Source organism: Schistocerca serialis, unplaced genomic scaffold, assembly GCF_023864345.2.
Source record: "Schistocerca serialis cubense isolate TAMUIC-IGC-003099 unplaced genomic scaffold, iqSchSeri2.2 HiC_scaffold_757, whole genome shotgun sequence".
Taxonomy (NCBI): Eukaryota; Metazoa; Arthropoda; class Insecta; order Orthoptera; family Acrididae; genus Schistocerca; species Schistocerca serialis.
This window is the reverse complement of record NW_026048361.1, coordinates 19557-33011: the sequence shown is the minus strand read 5'-3', so window position 1 is coordinate 33011 and position 13455 is coordinate 19557. Positions and strand designations below refer to the sequence as shown.

The 13455-nt window shown below is 54.2% G+C and overlaps 23 non-coding genes across 23 annotated transcripts; all 23 read right to left on the bottom strand.

The window, feature by feature from the left end:
* Positions 1-381: 381 nt before the first annotated feature.
* Positions 382-453, bottom strand: Trnah-gug (transfer RNA histidin (anticodon GUG)). The gene has a single exon. It is a non-coding gene; the product is annotated as a tRNA-His (tRNA).
* Positions 454-833: 380 nt separating this feature from the next.
* Positions 834-905, bottom strand: Trnae-cuc (transfer RNA glutamic acid (anticodon CUC)). The gene has a single exon. It is a non-coding gene; the product is annotated as a tRNA-Glu (tRNA).
* Positions 906-1350: 445 nt separating this feature from the next.
* Trnal-uag (transfer RNA leucine (anticodon UAG)) lies at positions 1351-1432 on the bottom strand. The gene has a single exon. It is a non-coding gene; the product is annotated as a tRNA-Leu (tRNA).
* Positions 1433-2168: 736 nt separating this feature from the next.
* Positions 2169-2240, bottom strand: Trnah-gug (transfer RNA histidin (anticodon GUG)). Its single transcript has one exon. It is a non-coding gene; the product is annotated as a tRNA-His (tRNA).
* A 380-nt stretch (positions 2241-2620) lies between these two features.
* On the bottom strand, positions 2621-2692 carry Trnae-cuc (transfer RNA glutamic acid (anticodon CUC)). The gene has a single exon. It is a non-coding gene; the product is annotated as a tRNA-Glu (tRNA).
* A 445-nt stretch (positions 2693-3137) lies between these two features.
* Positions 3138-3219, bottom strand: Trnal-uag (transfer RNA leucine (anticodon UAG)). The gene has a single exon. It is a non-coding gene; the product is annotated as a tRNA-Leu (tRNA).
* Positions 3220-3955: 736 nt separating this feature from the next.
* On the bottom strand, positions 3956-4027 carry Trnah-gug (transfer RNA histidin (anticodon GUG)). The gene has a single exon. It is a non-coding gene; the product is annotated as a tRNA-His (tRNA).
* A 380-nt stretch (positions 4028-4407) lies between these two features.
* Positions 4408-4479, bottom strand: Trnae-cuc (transfer RNA glutamic acid (anticodon CUC)). Its single transcript has one exon. It is a non-coding gene; the product is annotated as a tRNA-Glu (tRNA).
* A 445-nt stretch (positions 4480-4924) lies between these two features.
* Positions 4925-5006, bottom strand: Trnal-uag (transfer RNA leucine (anticodon UAG)). The gene has a single exon. It is a non-coding gene; the product is annotated as a tRNA-Leu (tRNA).
* Positions 5007-5742: 736 nt separating this feature from the next.
* On the bottom strand, positions 5743-5814 carry Trnah-gug (transfer RNA histidin (anticodon GUG)). The gene has a single exon. It is a non-coding gene; the product is annotated as a tRNA-His (tRNA).
* Positions 5815-6194: 380 nt separating this feature from the next.
* On the bottom strand, positions 6195-6266 carry Trnae-cuc (transfer RNA glutamic acid (anticodon CUC)). Its single transcript has one exon. It is a non-coding gene; the product is annotated as a tRNA-Glu (tRNA).
* Positions 6267-6711: 445 nt separating this feature from the next.
* Trnal-uag (transfer RNA leucine (anticodon UAG)) lies at positions 6712-6793 on the bottom strand. The gene has a single exon. It is a non-coding gene; the product is annotated as a tRNA-Leu (tRNA).
* A 736-nt stretch (positions 6794-7529) lies between these two features.
* Positions 7530-7601, bottom strand: Trnah-gug (transfer RNA histidin (anticodon GUG)). Its single transcript has one exon. It is a non-coding gene; the product is annotated as a tRNA-His (tRNA).
* Positions 7602-7981: 380 nt separating this feature from the next.
* On the bottom strand, positions 7982-8053 carry Trnae-cuc (transfer RNA glutamic acid (anticodon CUC)). The gene has a single exon. It is a non-coding gene; the product is annotated as a tRNA-Glu (tRNA).
* A 445-nt stretch (positions 8054-8498) lies between these two features.
* Positions 8499-8580, bottom strand: Trnal-uag (transfer RNA leucine (anticodon UAG)). Its single transcript has one exon. It is a non-coding gene; the product is annotated as a tRNA-Leu (tRNA).
* A 736-nt stretch (positions 8581-9316) lies between these two features.
* Positions 9317-9388, bottom strand: Trnah-gug (transfer RNA histidin (anticodon GUG)). Its single transcript has one exon. It is a non-coding gene; the product is annotated as a tRNA-His (tRNA).
* Positions 9389-9768: 380 nt separating this feature from the next.
* Trnae-cuc (transfer RNA glutamic acid (anticodon CUC)) lies at positions 9769-9840 on the bottom strand. Its single transcript has one exon. It is a non-coding gene; the product is annotated as a tRNA-Glu (tRNA).
* A 445-nt stretch (positions 9841-10285) lies between these two features.
* Positions 10286-10367, bottom strand: Trnal-uag (transfer RNA leucine (anticodon UAG)). Its single transcript has one exon. It is a non-coding gene; the product is annotated as a tRNA-Leu (tRNA).
* A 736-nt stretch (positions 10368-11103) lies between these two features.
* Positions 11104-11175, bottom strand: Trnah-gug (transfer RNA histidin (anticodon GUG)). Its single transcript has one exon. It is a non-coding gene; the product is annotated as a tRNA-His (tRNA).
* Positions 11176-11555: 380 nt separating this feature from the next.
* On the bottom strand, positions 11556-11627 carry Trnae-cuc (transfer RNA glutamic acid (anticodon CUC)). The gene has a single exon. It is a non-coding gene; the product is annotated as a tRNA-Glu (tRNA).
* Positions 11628-12072: 445 nt separating this feature from the next.
* On the bottom strand, positions 12073-12154 carry Trnal-uag (transfer RNA leucine (anticodon UAG)). The gene has a single exon. It is a non-coding gene; the product is annotated as a tRNA-Leu (tRNA).
* A 736-nt stretch (positions 12155-12890) lies between these two features.
* On the bottom strand, positions 12891-12962 carry Trnah-gug (transfer RNA histidin (anticodon GUG)). Its single transcript has one exon. It is a non-coding gene; the product is annotated as a tRNA-His (tRNA).
* A 380-nt stretch (positions 12963-13342) lies between these two features.
* Trnae-cuc (transfer RNA glutamic acid (anticodon CUC)) lies at positions 13343-13414 on the bottom strand. Its single transcript has one exon. It is a non-coding gene; the product is annotated as a tRNA-Glu (tRNA).
* Between the last annotated feature and the right edge of the window lie 41 nt (positions 13415-13455).

Here is a 13455-nt window from a genome sequence, read left to right as displayed (position 1 = left end):
ATCACAGCGAAACCCCCGACAGCTACAGGACTCGAAACCGCGCCAACAGAGAGACTGGTGCCTTAAACCAGCGCCTTAAAGCGCTCGGCCACGCTACATGCGCTGCTTGGTGCGCCAGTGTTCCTAGCATTTGTACAAACAGTGCACGCCACAGCTTCCTGTTCTGCTGGGACTGGCTGCTCATCCATCGCACTTCAAACAACTGCCCTTTTCGACTACAGAGAGCAGCGGACGTCTGCGCTCTGGGAGGCGACATTACGTGTTGGGGATGAAGTGGTAGTGCAAACTGCGGCCTGCGGAACACGAGTGAAAAAAATCAAGAGAGTACTGTCATTTCGAGTACTCGTCATTGCAACGGCAGCAAGGCAAAACTTTCAAAATTGCCGTGACCAGGATTCGAACCTGGGTTATTGCGGCCACAACGCAATGTCCTAACCACTAGACGATCACGGCCATGGCCACGGAGGCGCCCGCGAAGGCAGCTGGCTGGAATGCAAGTGGCGATACCCAGCAAAGCCTAGGCCAAGGTGTACGCCACAGCAGTGTCAGACACGGTCTCCATCACATGTATACGAGCAAATGAACGTGCCTGCGCTGTCAGGACACTAACTACAGTGGTTAGCTGCATTCACCTCCGTGGCAATGTCTTGCAGTCCCCCAAGCCTCTTGACTACAGGTATGTGGCTGGATAACAAGTGGATAGACGCTTCATCTCTCTCGCCGTCAGGTGTTGCCGTGAATCATACTTAACGTAGCTTTCTGCACGCGTCAGCGTAGAGTCAGTCGAGCAAAGTCGAGACAAGTCGCATAAGAGGAGCAACAAAAACGCGCAATTCCGGTACCGGGAATCGAACCCGGGCCTCCTGGGTGAGAGCCAGGTATCCTAGCCACTAGACCACACCGGATAACGACGGCAGTGCTCTTTCCAGCGAACGCAGCAGCCACGCACGGTTAACTGACGACAACTGTAAAAAATCCACTCTCTCGCGTTATAGAACGGCGTGCTCCGGACGCATTTCGTGGAGACGAACGCCAGCAATGATGAGAGCAAAAGGTGCCTACAAATGCTGTCGTTGCACCACGCACTGTTCTACGACCATTCACCAAGCAGACGCTCACGCCTTGTTGTGCTGCTTCCTTTGCGGGCAATGAGTGCATCTGCCTTCGACACAGGAGACATTACACGCTTGGCAGCTGTGGGATTGGAACCCACGCCTCCGAAGAGAATGGTGCCTGACACCAGCGCCTTAGACCGCTCGGCCACGCTACCTACACAACACGCGCGTCACAAGAGCTGCGTCCTACCCCACGAGAACACACCGCAACGGCACAAAAATGAGACGTAAAAAGTGGCAACGGTGGGATTCGAACCCACGCCTCCGAAGAGACTGGTGCCTAAAACCAGCGCCTTAGACCGCTCGGCCACGTTACCGTTGCAGCAGCAGCGGCAAAACGTTTCCTTTGTACTACAAAGATCACTTCGAAATGGAAGTATCTTGGCATGTATTTCCACTGCTCTCCCACTGGAAGCGTCCCTTTAGGCCATCCACAGCAAGAAAAAGCCGTGCCCGCCGCATGGTAGCGACGCCACTTGTCTGTAGCTGTCGCAGTTAAGGAGACAGCGTCAAGAGACGTTTTCGTGCCGTGACCAGGTTTCGAACCTGGGCTTTCCGTAACCACTAAATTATCGTAGCTGTAACTGTCAGGCGGAGCTAGAATGCTCCATGTGTCAAACATATGTGAGCTCAAGGAGGTTACACTTGAAGAAAAAGCGGCAGGTTAACGCGATCACAGCGAAACCCCCGACAGCTACAGGACTCGAAACCGCGCCAACAGAGAGACTGGTGCCTTAAACCAGCGCCTTAAAGCGCTCGGCCACGCTACATGCGCTGCTTGGTGCGCCAGTGTTCCTAGCATTTGTACAAACAGTGCACGCCACAGCTTCCTGTTCTGCTGGGACTGGCTGCTCATCCATCGCACTTCAAACAACTGCCCTTTTCGACTACAGAGAGCAGCGGACGTCTGCGCTCTGGGAGGCGACATTACGTGTTGGGGATGAAGTGGTAGTGCAAACTGCGGCCTGCGGAACACGAGTGAAAAAAATCAAGAGAGTACTGTCATTTCGAGTACTCGTCATTGCAACGGCAGCAAGGCAAAACTTTCAAAATTGCCGTGACCAGGATTCGAACCTGGGTTATTGCGGCCACAACGCAATGTCCTAACCACTAGACGATCACGGCCATGGCCACGGAGGCGCCCGCGAAGGCAGCTGGCTGGAATGCAAGTGGCGATACCCAGCAAAGCCTAGGCCAAGGTGTACGCCACAGCAGTGTCAGACACGGTCTCCATCACATGTATACGAGCAAATGAACGTGCCTGCGCTGTCAGGACACTAACTACAGTGGTTAGCTGCATTCACCTCCGTGGCAATGTCTTGCAGTCCCCCAAGCCTCTTGACTACAGGTATGTGGCTGGATAACAAGTGGATAGACGCTTCATCTCTCTCGCCGTCAGGTGTTGCCGTGAATCATACTTAACGTAGCTTTCTGCACGCGTCAGCGTAGCGTCAGTCGAGCAAAGTCGAGACAAGTCGCATAAGAGGAGCAACAAAAACGCGCAATTCCGGTACCGGGAATCGAACCCGGGCCTCCTGGGTGAGAGCCAGGTATCCTAGCCACTAGACCACACCGGATAACGACGGCAGTGCTCTTTCCAGCGAACGCAGCAGCCACGCACGGTTAACTGACGACAACTGTAAAAAATCCACTCTCTCGCGTTATAGAACGGCGTGCTCCGGACGCATTTCGTGGAGACGAACGCCAGCAATGATGAGAGCAAAAGGTGCCTACAAATGCTGTCGTTGCACCACGCACTGTTCTACGACCATTCACCAAGCAGACGCTCACGCCTTGTTGTGCTGCTTCCTTTGCGGGCAATGAGTGCATCTGCCTTCGACACAGGAGACATTACACGCTTGGCAGCTGTGGGATTGGAACCCACGCCTCCGAAGAGAATGGTGCCTGACACCAGCGCCTTAGACCGCTCGGCCACGCTACCTACACAACACGCGCGTCACAAGAGCTGCGTCCTACCCCACGAGAACACACCGCAACGGCACAAAAATGAGACGTAAAAAGTGGCAACGGTGGGATTCGAACCCACGCCTCCGAAGAGACTGGTGCCTAAAACCAGCGCCTTAGACCGCTCGGCCACGTTACCGTTGCAGCAGCAGCGGCAAAACGTTTCCTTTGTACTACAAAGATCACTTCGAAATGGAAGTATCTTGGCATGTATTTCCACTGCTCTCCCACTGGAAGCGTCCCTTTAGGCCATCCACAGCAAGAAAAAGCCGTGCCCGCCGCATGGTAGCGACGCCACTTGTCTGTAGCTGTCGCAGTTAAGGAGACAGCGTCAAGAGACGTTTTCGTGCCGTGACCAGGTTTCGAACCTGGGCTTTCCGTAACCACTAAATTATCGTAGCTGTAACTGTCAGGCGGAGCTAGAATGCTCCATGTGTCAAACATATGTGAGCTCAAGGAGGTTACACTTGAAGAAAAAGCGGCAGGTTAACGCGATCACAGCGAAACCCCCGACAGCTACAGGACTCGAAACCGCGCCAACAGAGAGACTGGTGCCTTAAACCAGCGCCTTAAAGCGCTCGGCCACGCTACATGCGCTGCTTGGTGCGCCAGTGTTCCTAGCATTTGTACAAACAGTGCACGCCACAGCTTCCTGTTCTGCTGGGACTGGCTGCTCATCCATCGCACTTCAAACAACTGCCCTTTTCGACTACAGAGAGCAGCGGACGTCTGCGCTCTGGGAGGCGACATTACGTGTTGGGGATGAAGTGGTAGTGCAAACTGCGGCCTGCGGAACACGAGTGAAAAAAATCAAGAGAGTACTGTCATTTCGAGTACTCGTCATTGCAACGGCAGCAAGGCAAAACTTTCAAAATTGCCGTGACCAGGATTCGAACCTGGGTTATTGCGGCCACAACGCAATGTCCTAACCACTAGACGATCACGGCCATGGCCACGGAGGCGCCCGCGAAGGCAGCTGGCTGGAATGCAAGTGGCGATACCCAGCAAAGCCTAGGCCAAGGTGTACGCCACAGCAGTGTCAGACACGGTCTCCATCACATGTATACGAGCAAATGAACGTGCCTGCGCTGTCAGGACACTAACTACAGTGGTTAGCTGCATTCACCTCCGTGGCAATGTCTTGCAGTCCCCCAAGCCTCTTGACTACAGGTATGTGGCTGGATAACAAGTGGATAGACGCTTCATCTCTCTCGCCGTCAGGTGTTGCCGTGAATCATACTTAACGTAGCTTTCTGCACGCGTCAGCGTAGCGTCAGTCGAGCAAAGTCGAGACAAGTCGCATAAGAGGAGCAACAAAAACGCGCAATTCCGGTACCGGGAATCGAACCCGGGCCTCCTGGGTGAGAGCCAGGTATCCTAGCCACTAGACCACACCGGATAACGACGGCAGTGCTCTTTCCAGCGAACGCAGCAGCCACGCACGGTTAACTGACGACAACTGTAAAAAATCCACTCTCTCGCGTTATAGAACGGCGTGCTCCGGACGCATTTCGTGGAGACGAACGCCAGCAATGATGAGAGCAAAAGGTGCCTACAAATGCTGTCGTTGCACCACGCACTGTTCTACGACCATTCACCAAGCAGACGCTCACGCCTTGTTGTGCTGCTTCCTTTGCGGGCAATGAGTGCATCTGCCTTCGACACAGGAGACATTACACGCTTGGCAGCTGTGGGATTGGAACCCACGCCTCCGAAGAGAATGGTGCCTGACACCAGCGCCTTAGACCGCTCGGCCACGCTACCTACACAACACGCGCGTCACAAGAGCTGCGTCCTACCCCACGAGAACACACCGCAACGGCACAAAAATGAGACGTAAAAAGTGGCAACGGTGGGATTCGAACCCACGCCTCCGAAGAGACTGGTGCCTAAAACCAGCGCCTTAGACCGCTCGGCCACGTTACCGTTGCAGCAGCAGCGGCAAAACGTTTCCTTTGTACTACAAAGATCACTTCGAAATGGAAGTATCTTGGCATGTATTTCCACTGCTCTCCCACTGGAAGCGTCCCTTTAGGCCATCCACAGCAAGAAAAAGCCGTGCCCGCCGCATGGTAGCGACGCCACTTGTCTGTAGCTGTCGCAGTTAAGGAGACAGCGTCAAGAGACGTTTTCGTGCCGTGACCAGGTTTCGAACCTGGGCTTTCCGTAACCACTAAATTATCGTAGCTGTAACTGTCAGGCGGAGCTAGAATGCTCCATGTGTCAAACATATGTGAGCTCAAGGAGGTTACACTTGAAGAAAAAGCGGCAGGTTAACGCGATCACAGCGAAACCCCCGACAGCTACAGGACTCGAAACCGCGCCAACAGAGAGACTGGTGCCTTAAACCAGCGCCTTAAAGCGCTCGGCCACGCTACATGCGCTGCTTGGTGCGCCAGTGTTCCTAGCATTTGTACAAACAGTGCACGCCACAGCTTCCTGTTCTGCTGGGACTGGCTGCTCATCCATCGCACTTCAAACAACTGCCCTTTTCGACTACAGAGAGCAGCGGACGTCTGCGCTCTGGGAGGCGACATTACGTGTTGGGGATGAAGTGGTAGTGCAAACTGCGGCCTGCGGAACACGAGTGAAAAAAATCAAGAGAGTACTGTCATTTCGAGTACTCGTCATTGCAACGGCAGCAAGGCAAAACTTTCAAAATTGCCGTGACCAGGATTCGAACCTGGGTTATTGCGGCCACAACGCAATGTCCTAACCACTAGACGATCACGGCCATGGCCACGGAGGCGCCCGCGAAGGCAGCTGGCTGGAATGCAAGTGGCGATACCCAGCAAAGCCTAGGCCAAGGTGTACGCCACAGCAGTGTCAGACACGGTCTCCATCACATGTATACGAGCAAATGAACGTGCCTGCGCTGTCAGGACACTAACTACAGTGGTTAGCTGCATTCACCTCCGTGGCAATGTCTTGCAGTCCCCCAAGCCTCTTGACTACAGGTATGTGGCTGGATAACAAGTGGATAGACGCTTCATCTCTCTCGCCGTCAGGTGTTGCCGTGAATCATACTTAACGTAGCTTTCTGCACGCGTCAGCGTAGCGTCAGTCGAGCAAAGTCGAGACAAGTCGCATAAGAGGAGCAACAAAAACGCGCAATTCCGGTACCGGGAATCGAACCCGGGCCTCCTGGGTGAGAGCCAGGTATCCTAGCCACTAGACCACACCGGATAACGACGGCAGTGCTCTTTCCAGCGAACGCAGCAGCCACGCACGGTTAACTGACGACAACTGTAAAAAATCCACTCTCTCGCGTTATAGAACGGCGTGCTCCGGACGCATTTCGTGGAGACGAACGCCAGCAATGATGAGAGCAAAAGGTGCCTACAAATGCTGTCGTTGCACCACGCACTGTTCTACGACCATTCACCAAGCAGACGCTCACGCCTTGTTGTGCTGCTTCCTTTGCGGGCAATGAGTGCATCTGCCTTCGACACAGGAGACATTACACGCTTGGCAGCTGTGGGATTGGAACCCACGCCTCCGAAGAGAATGGTGCCTGACACCAGCGCCTTAGACCGCTCGGCCACGCTACCTACACAACACGCGCGTCACAAGAGCTGCGTCCTACCCCACGAGAACACACCGCAACGGCACAAAAATGAGACGTAAAAAGTGGCAACGGTGGGATTCGAACCCACGCCTCCGAAGAGACTGGTGCCTAAAACCAGCGCCTTAGACCGCTCGGCCACGTTACCGTTGCAGCAGCAGCGGCAAAACGTTTCCTTTGTACTACAAAGATCACTTCGAAATGGAAGTATCTTGGCATGTATTTCCACTGCTCTCCCACTGGAAGCGTCCCTTTAGGCCATCCACAGCAAGAAAAAGCCGTGCCCGCCGCATGGTAGCGACGCCACTTGTCTGTAGCTGTCGCAGTTAAGGAGACAGCGTCAAGAGACGTTTTCGTGCCGTGACCAGGTTTCGAACCTGGGCTTTCCGTAACCACTAAATTATCGTAGCTGTAACTGTCAGGCGGAGCTAGAATGCTCCATGTGTCAAACATATGTGAGCTCAAGGAGGTTACACTTGAAGAAAAAGCGGCAGGTTAACGCGATCACAGCGAAACCCCCGACAGCTACAGGACTCGAAACCGCGCCAACAGAGAGACTGGTGCCTTAAACCAGCGCCTTAAAGCGCTCGGCCACGCTACATGCGCTGCTTGGTGCGCCAGTGTTCCTAGCATTTGTACAAACAGTGCACGCCACAGCTTCCTGTTCTGCTGGGACTGGCTGCTCATCCATCGCACTTCAAACAACTGCCCTTTTCGACTACAGAGAGCAGCGGACGTCTGCGCTCTGGGAGGCGACATTACGTGTTGGGGATGAAGTGGTAGTGCAAACTGCGGCCTGCGGAACACGAGTGAAAAAAATCAAGAGAGTACTGTCATTTCGAGTACTCGTCATTGCAACGGCAGCAAGGCAAAACTTTCAAAATTGCCGTGACCAGGATTCGAACCTGGGTTATTGCGGCCACAACGCAATGTCCTAACCACTAGACGATCACGGCCATGGCCACGGAGGCGCCCGCGAAGGCAGCTGGCTGGAATGCAAGTGGCGATACCCAGCAAAGCCTAGGCCAAGGTGTACGCCACAGCAGTGTCAGACACGGTCTCCATCACATGTATACGAGCAAATGAACGTGCCTGCGCTGTCAGGACACTAACTACAGTGGTTAGCTGCATTCACCTCCGTGGCAATGTCTTGCAGTCCCCCAAGCCTCTTGACTACAGGTATGTGGCTGGATAACAAGTGGATAGACGCTTCATCTCTCTCGCCGTCAGGTGTTGCCGTGAATCATACTTAACGTAGCTTTCTGCACGCGTCAGCGTAGCGTCAGTCGAGCAAAGTCGAGACAAGTCGCATAAGAGGAGCAACAAAAACGCGCAATTCCGGTACCGGGAATCGAACCCGGGCCTCCTGGGTGAGAGCCAGGTATCCTAGCCACTAGACCACACCGGATAACGACGGCAGTGCTCTTTCCAGCGAACGCAGCAGCCACGCACGGTTAACTGACGACAACTGTAAAAAATCCACTCTCTCGCGTTATAGAACGGCGTGCTCCGGACGCATTTCGTGGAGACGAACGCCAGCAATGATGAGAGCAAAAGGTGCCTACAAATGCTGTCGTTGCACCACGCACTGTTCTACGACCATTCACCAAGCAGACGCTCACGCCTTGTTGTGCTGCTTCCTTTGCGGGCAATGAGTGCATCTGCCTTCGACACAGGAGACATTACACGCTTGGCAGCTGTGGGATTGGAACCCACGCCTCCGAAGAGAATGGTGCCTGACACCAGCGCCTTAGACCGCTCGGCCACGCTACCTACACAACACGCGCGTCACAAGAGCTGCGTCCTACCCCACGAGAACACACCGCAACGGCACAAAAATGAGACGTAAAAAGTGGCAACGGTGGGATTCGAACCCACGCCTCCGAAGAGACTGGTGCCTAAAACCAGCGCCTTAGACCGCTCGGCCACGTTACCGTTGCAGCAGCAGCGGCAAAACGTTTCCTTTGTACTACAAAGATCACTTCGAAATGGAAGTATCTTGGCATGTATTTCCACTGCTCTCCCACTGGAAGCGTCCCTTTAGGCCATCCACAGCAAGAAAAAGCCGTGCCCGCCGCATGGTAGCGACGCCACTTGTCTGTAGCTGTCGCAGTTAAGGAGACAGCGTCAAGAGACGTTTTCGTGCCGTGACCAGGTTTCGAACCTGGGCTTTCCGTAACCACTAAATTATCGTAGCTGTAACTGTCAGGCGGAGCTAGAATGCTCCATGTGTCAAACATATGTGAGCTCAAGGAGGTTACACTTGAAGAAAAAGCGGCAGGTTAACGCGATCACAGCGAAACCCCCGACAGCTACAGGACTCGAAACCGCGCCAACAGAGAGACTGGTGCCTTAAACCAGCGCCTTAAAGCGCTCGGCCACGCTACATGCGCTGCTTGGTGCGCCAGTGTTCCTAGCATTTGTACAAACAGTGCACGCCACAGCTTCCTGTTCTGCTGGGACTGGCTGCTCATCCATCGCACTTCAAACAACTGCCCTTTTCGACTACAGAGAGCAGCGGACGTCTGCGCTCTGGGAGGCGACATTACGTGTTGGGGATGAAGTGGTAGTGCAAACTGCGGCCTGCGGAACACGAGTGAAAAAAATCAAGAGAGTACTGTCATTTCGAGTACTCGTCATTGCAACGGCAGCAAGGCAAAACTTTCAAAATTGCCGTGACCAGGATTCGAACCTGGGTTATTGCGGCCACAACGCAATGTCCTAACCACTAGACGATCACGGCCATGGCCACGGAGGCGCCCGCGAAGGCAGCTGGCTGGAATGCAAGTGGCGATACCCAGCAAAGCCTAGGCCAAGGTGTACGCCACAGCAGTGTCAGACACGGTCTCCATCACATGTATACGAGCAAATGAACGTGCCTGCGCTGTCAGGACACTAACTACAGTGGTTAGCTGCATTCACCTCCGTGGCAATGTCTTGCAGTCCCCCAAGCCTCTTGACTACAGGTATGTGGCTGGATAACAAGTGGATAGACGCTTCATCTCTCTCGCCGTCAGGTGTTGCCGTGAATCATACTTAACGTAGCTTTCTGCACGCGTCAGCGTAGCGTCAGTCGAGCAAAGTCGAGACAAGTCGCATAAGAGGAGCAACAAAAACGCGCAATTCCGGTACCGGGAATCGAACCCGGGCCTCCTGGGTGAGAGCCAGGTATCCTAGCCACTAGACCACACCGGATAACGACGGCAGTGCTCTTTCCAGCGAACGCAGCAGCCACGCACGGTTAACTGACGACAACTGTAAAAAATCCACTCTCTCGCGTTATAGAACGGCGTGCTCCGGACGCATTTCGTGGAGACGAACGCCAGCAATGATGAGAGCAAAAGGTGCCTACAAATGCTGTCGTTGCACCACGCACTGTTCTACGACCATTCACCAAGCAGACGCTCACGCCTTGTTGTGCTGCTTCCTTTGCGGGCAATGAGTGCATCTGCCTTCGACACAGGAGACATTACACGCTTGGCAGCTGTGGGATTGGAACCCACGCCTCCGAAGAGAATGGTGCCTGACACCAGCGCCTTAGACCGCTCGGCCACGCTACCTACACAACACGCGCGTCACAAGAGCTGCGTCCTACCCCACGAGAACACACCGCAACGGCACAAAAATGAGACGTAAAAAGTGGCAACGGTGGGATTCGAACCCACGCCTCCGAAGAGACTGGTGCCTAAAACCAGCGCCTTAGACCGCTCGGCCACGTTACCGTTGCAGCAGCAGCGGCAAAACGTTTCCTTTGTACTACAAAGATCACTTCGAAATGGAAGTATCTTGGCATGTATTTCCACTGCTCTCCCACTGGAAGCGTCCCTTTAGGCCATCCACAGCAAGAAAAAGCCGTGCCCGCCGCATGGTAGCGACGCCACTTGTCTGTAGCTGTCGCAGTTAAGGAGACAGCGTCAAGAGACGTTTTCGTGCCGTGACCAGGTTTCGAACCTGGGCTTTCCGTAACCACTAAATTATCGTAGCTGTAACTGTCAGGCGGAGCTAGAATGCTCCATGTGTCAAACATATGTGAGCTCAAGGAGGTTACACTTGAAGAAAAAGCGGCAGGTTAACGCGATCACAGCGAAACCCCCGACAGCTACAGGACTCGAAACCGCGCCAACAGAGAGACTGGTGCCTTAAACCAGCGCCTTAAAGCGCTCGGCCACGCTACATGCGCTGCTTGGTGCGCCAGTGTTCCTAGCATTTGTACAAACAGTGCACGCCACAACTTCCTGTTCTGCTGGGACTGGCTGCTCATCCATCGCACTTCAAACAACTGCCCTTTTCGACTACAGAGAGCAGCGGACGTCTGCGCTCTGGGAGGCGACATTACGTGTTGGGGATGAAGTGGTAGTGCAAACTGCGGCCTGCGGAACACGAGTGAAAAAAATCAAGAGAGTACTGTCATTTCGAGTACTCGTCATTGCAACGGCAGCAAGGCAAAACTTTCAAAATTGCCGTGACCAGGATTCGAACCTGGGTTATTGCGGCCACAACGCAATGTCCTAACCACTAGACGATCACGGCCATGGCCACGGAGGCGCCCGCGAAGGCAGCTGGCTGGAATGCAAGTGGCGATACCCAGCAAAGCCTAGGCCAAGGTGTACGCCACAGCAGTGTCAGACACGGTCTCCATCACATGTATACGAGCAAATGAACGTGCCTGCGCTGTCAGGACACTAACTACAGTGGTTAGCTGCATTCACCTCCGTGGCAATGTCTTGCAGTCCCCCAAGCCTCTTGACTACAGGTATGTGGCTGGATAACAAGTGGATAGACGCTTCATCTCTCTCGCCGTCAGGTGTTGCCGTGAATCATACTTAACGTAGCTTTCTGCACGCGTCAGCGTAGCGTCAGTCGAGCAAAGTCGAGGCAAGTCGCATAAGAGGAGCAACAAAAACGCGCAATTCCGGTACCGGGAATCGAACCCGGGCCTCCTGGGTGAGAGCCAGGTATCCTAGCCACTAGACCACACCGGATAACGACGGCAGTGCTCTTTCCAGCGAACGCAGCAGCCACGCACGGTTAACTGACGACAACTGTAAAAAATCCACTCTCTCGCGTTATAGAACGGCGTGCTCCGGACGCATTTCGTGGAGACGAACGCCAGCAATGATGAGAGCAAAAGGTGCCTACAAATGCTGTCGTTGCACCACGCACTGTTCTACGACCATTCACCAAGCAGACGCTCACGCCTTGTTGTGCTGCTTCCTTTGCGGGCAATGAGTGCATCTGCCTTCGACACAGGAGACATTACACGCTTGGCAGCTGTGGGATTGGAACCCACGCCTCCGAAGAGAATGGTGCCTGACACCAGCGCCTTAGACCGCTCGGCCACGCTACCTACACAACACGCGCGTCACAAGAGCTGCGTCCTACCCCACGAGAACACACCGCAACGGCACAAAAATGAGACGTAAAAAGTGGCAACGGTGGGATTCGAACCCACGCCTCCGAAGAGACTGGTGCCTAAAACCAGCGCCTTAGACCGCTCGGCCACGTTACCGTTGCAGCAGCAGCGGCAAAACGTTTCCTTTGTACTACAAAGATCACTTCGAAATGGAAGTATCTTGGCATGTATTTCCACTGCTCTCCCACTGGAAGCGTCCCTTTAGGCCATCCACAGCAAGAAAAAGCCGTGCCCGCCGCATGGTAGCGACGCCACTTGTCTGTAGCTGTCGCAGTTAAGGAGACAGCGTCAAGAGACGTTTTCGTGCCGTGACCAGGTTTCGAACCTGGGCTTTCCGTAACCACTAAATTATCGTAGCTGTAACTGTCAGGCGGAGCTAGAATGCTCCATGTGTCAAACATATGTGAGCTCAAGGAGGTTACACTTGAAGAAAAAACGGCAGGTTAACGCGATCACAGCGAAACCCCCGACAGCTACAGGACTCGAAACCGCGCCAACAGAGAGACTGGTGCCTTAAACCAGCGCCTTAAAGCGCTCGGCCACGCTACATGCGCTGCTTGGTGCGCCAGTGTTCCTAGCATTTGTACAAACAGTGCACGCCACAGCTTCCTGTTCTGCTGGGACTGGCTGCTCATCCATCGCACTTCAAACAACTGCCCTTTTCGACTACAGAGAGCAGCGGACGTCTGCGCTCTGGGAGGCGACATTACGTGTTGGGGATGAAGTGGTAGTGCAAACTGCGGCCTGCGGAACACGAGTGAAAAAAATCAAGAGAGTACTGTCATTTCGAGTACTCGTCATTGCAACGGCAGCAAGGCAAAACTTTCAAAATTGCCGTGACCAGGATTCGAACCTGGGTTATTGCGGCCACAACGCAATGTCCTAACCACTAGACGATCACGGCCATGGCCACGGAGGCGCCCGCGAAGGCAGCTGGCTGGAATGCAAGTGGCGATACCCAGCAAAGCCTAGGCCAAGGTGTACGCCACAGCAGTGTCAGACACGGTCTCCATCACATGTATACGAGCAAATGAACGTGCCTGCGCTGTCAGGACACTAACTACAGTGGTTAGCTGCATTCACCTCCGTGGCAATGTCTTGCAGTCCCCCAAGCCTCTTGACTACAGGTATGTGGCTGGATAACAAGTGGATAGACGCTTCATCTCTCTCGCCGTCAGGTGTTGCCGTGAATCATACTTAACGTAGCTTTCTGCACGCGTCAGCGTAGCGTCAGTCGAGCAAAGTCGAGACAAGTCGCATAAGAGGAGCAACAAAAACGCGCAATTCCGGTACCGGGAATCGAACCCGGGCCTCCTGGGTGAGAGCCAGGTATCCTAGCCACTAGACCACACCGGATAACGACGGCAGTGCTCTTTCCAGCGAACGCAGCAGCCACG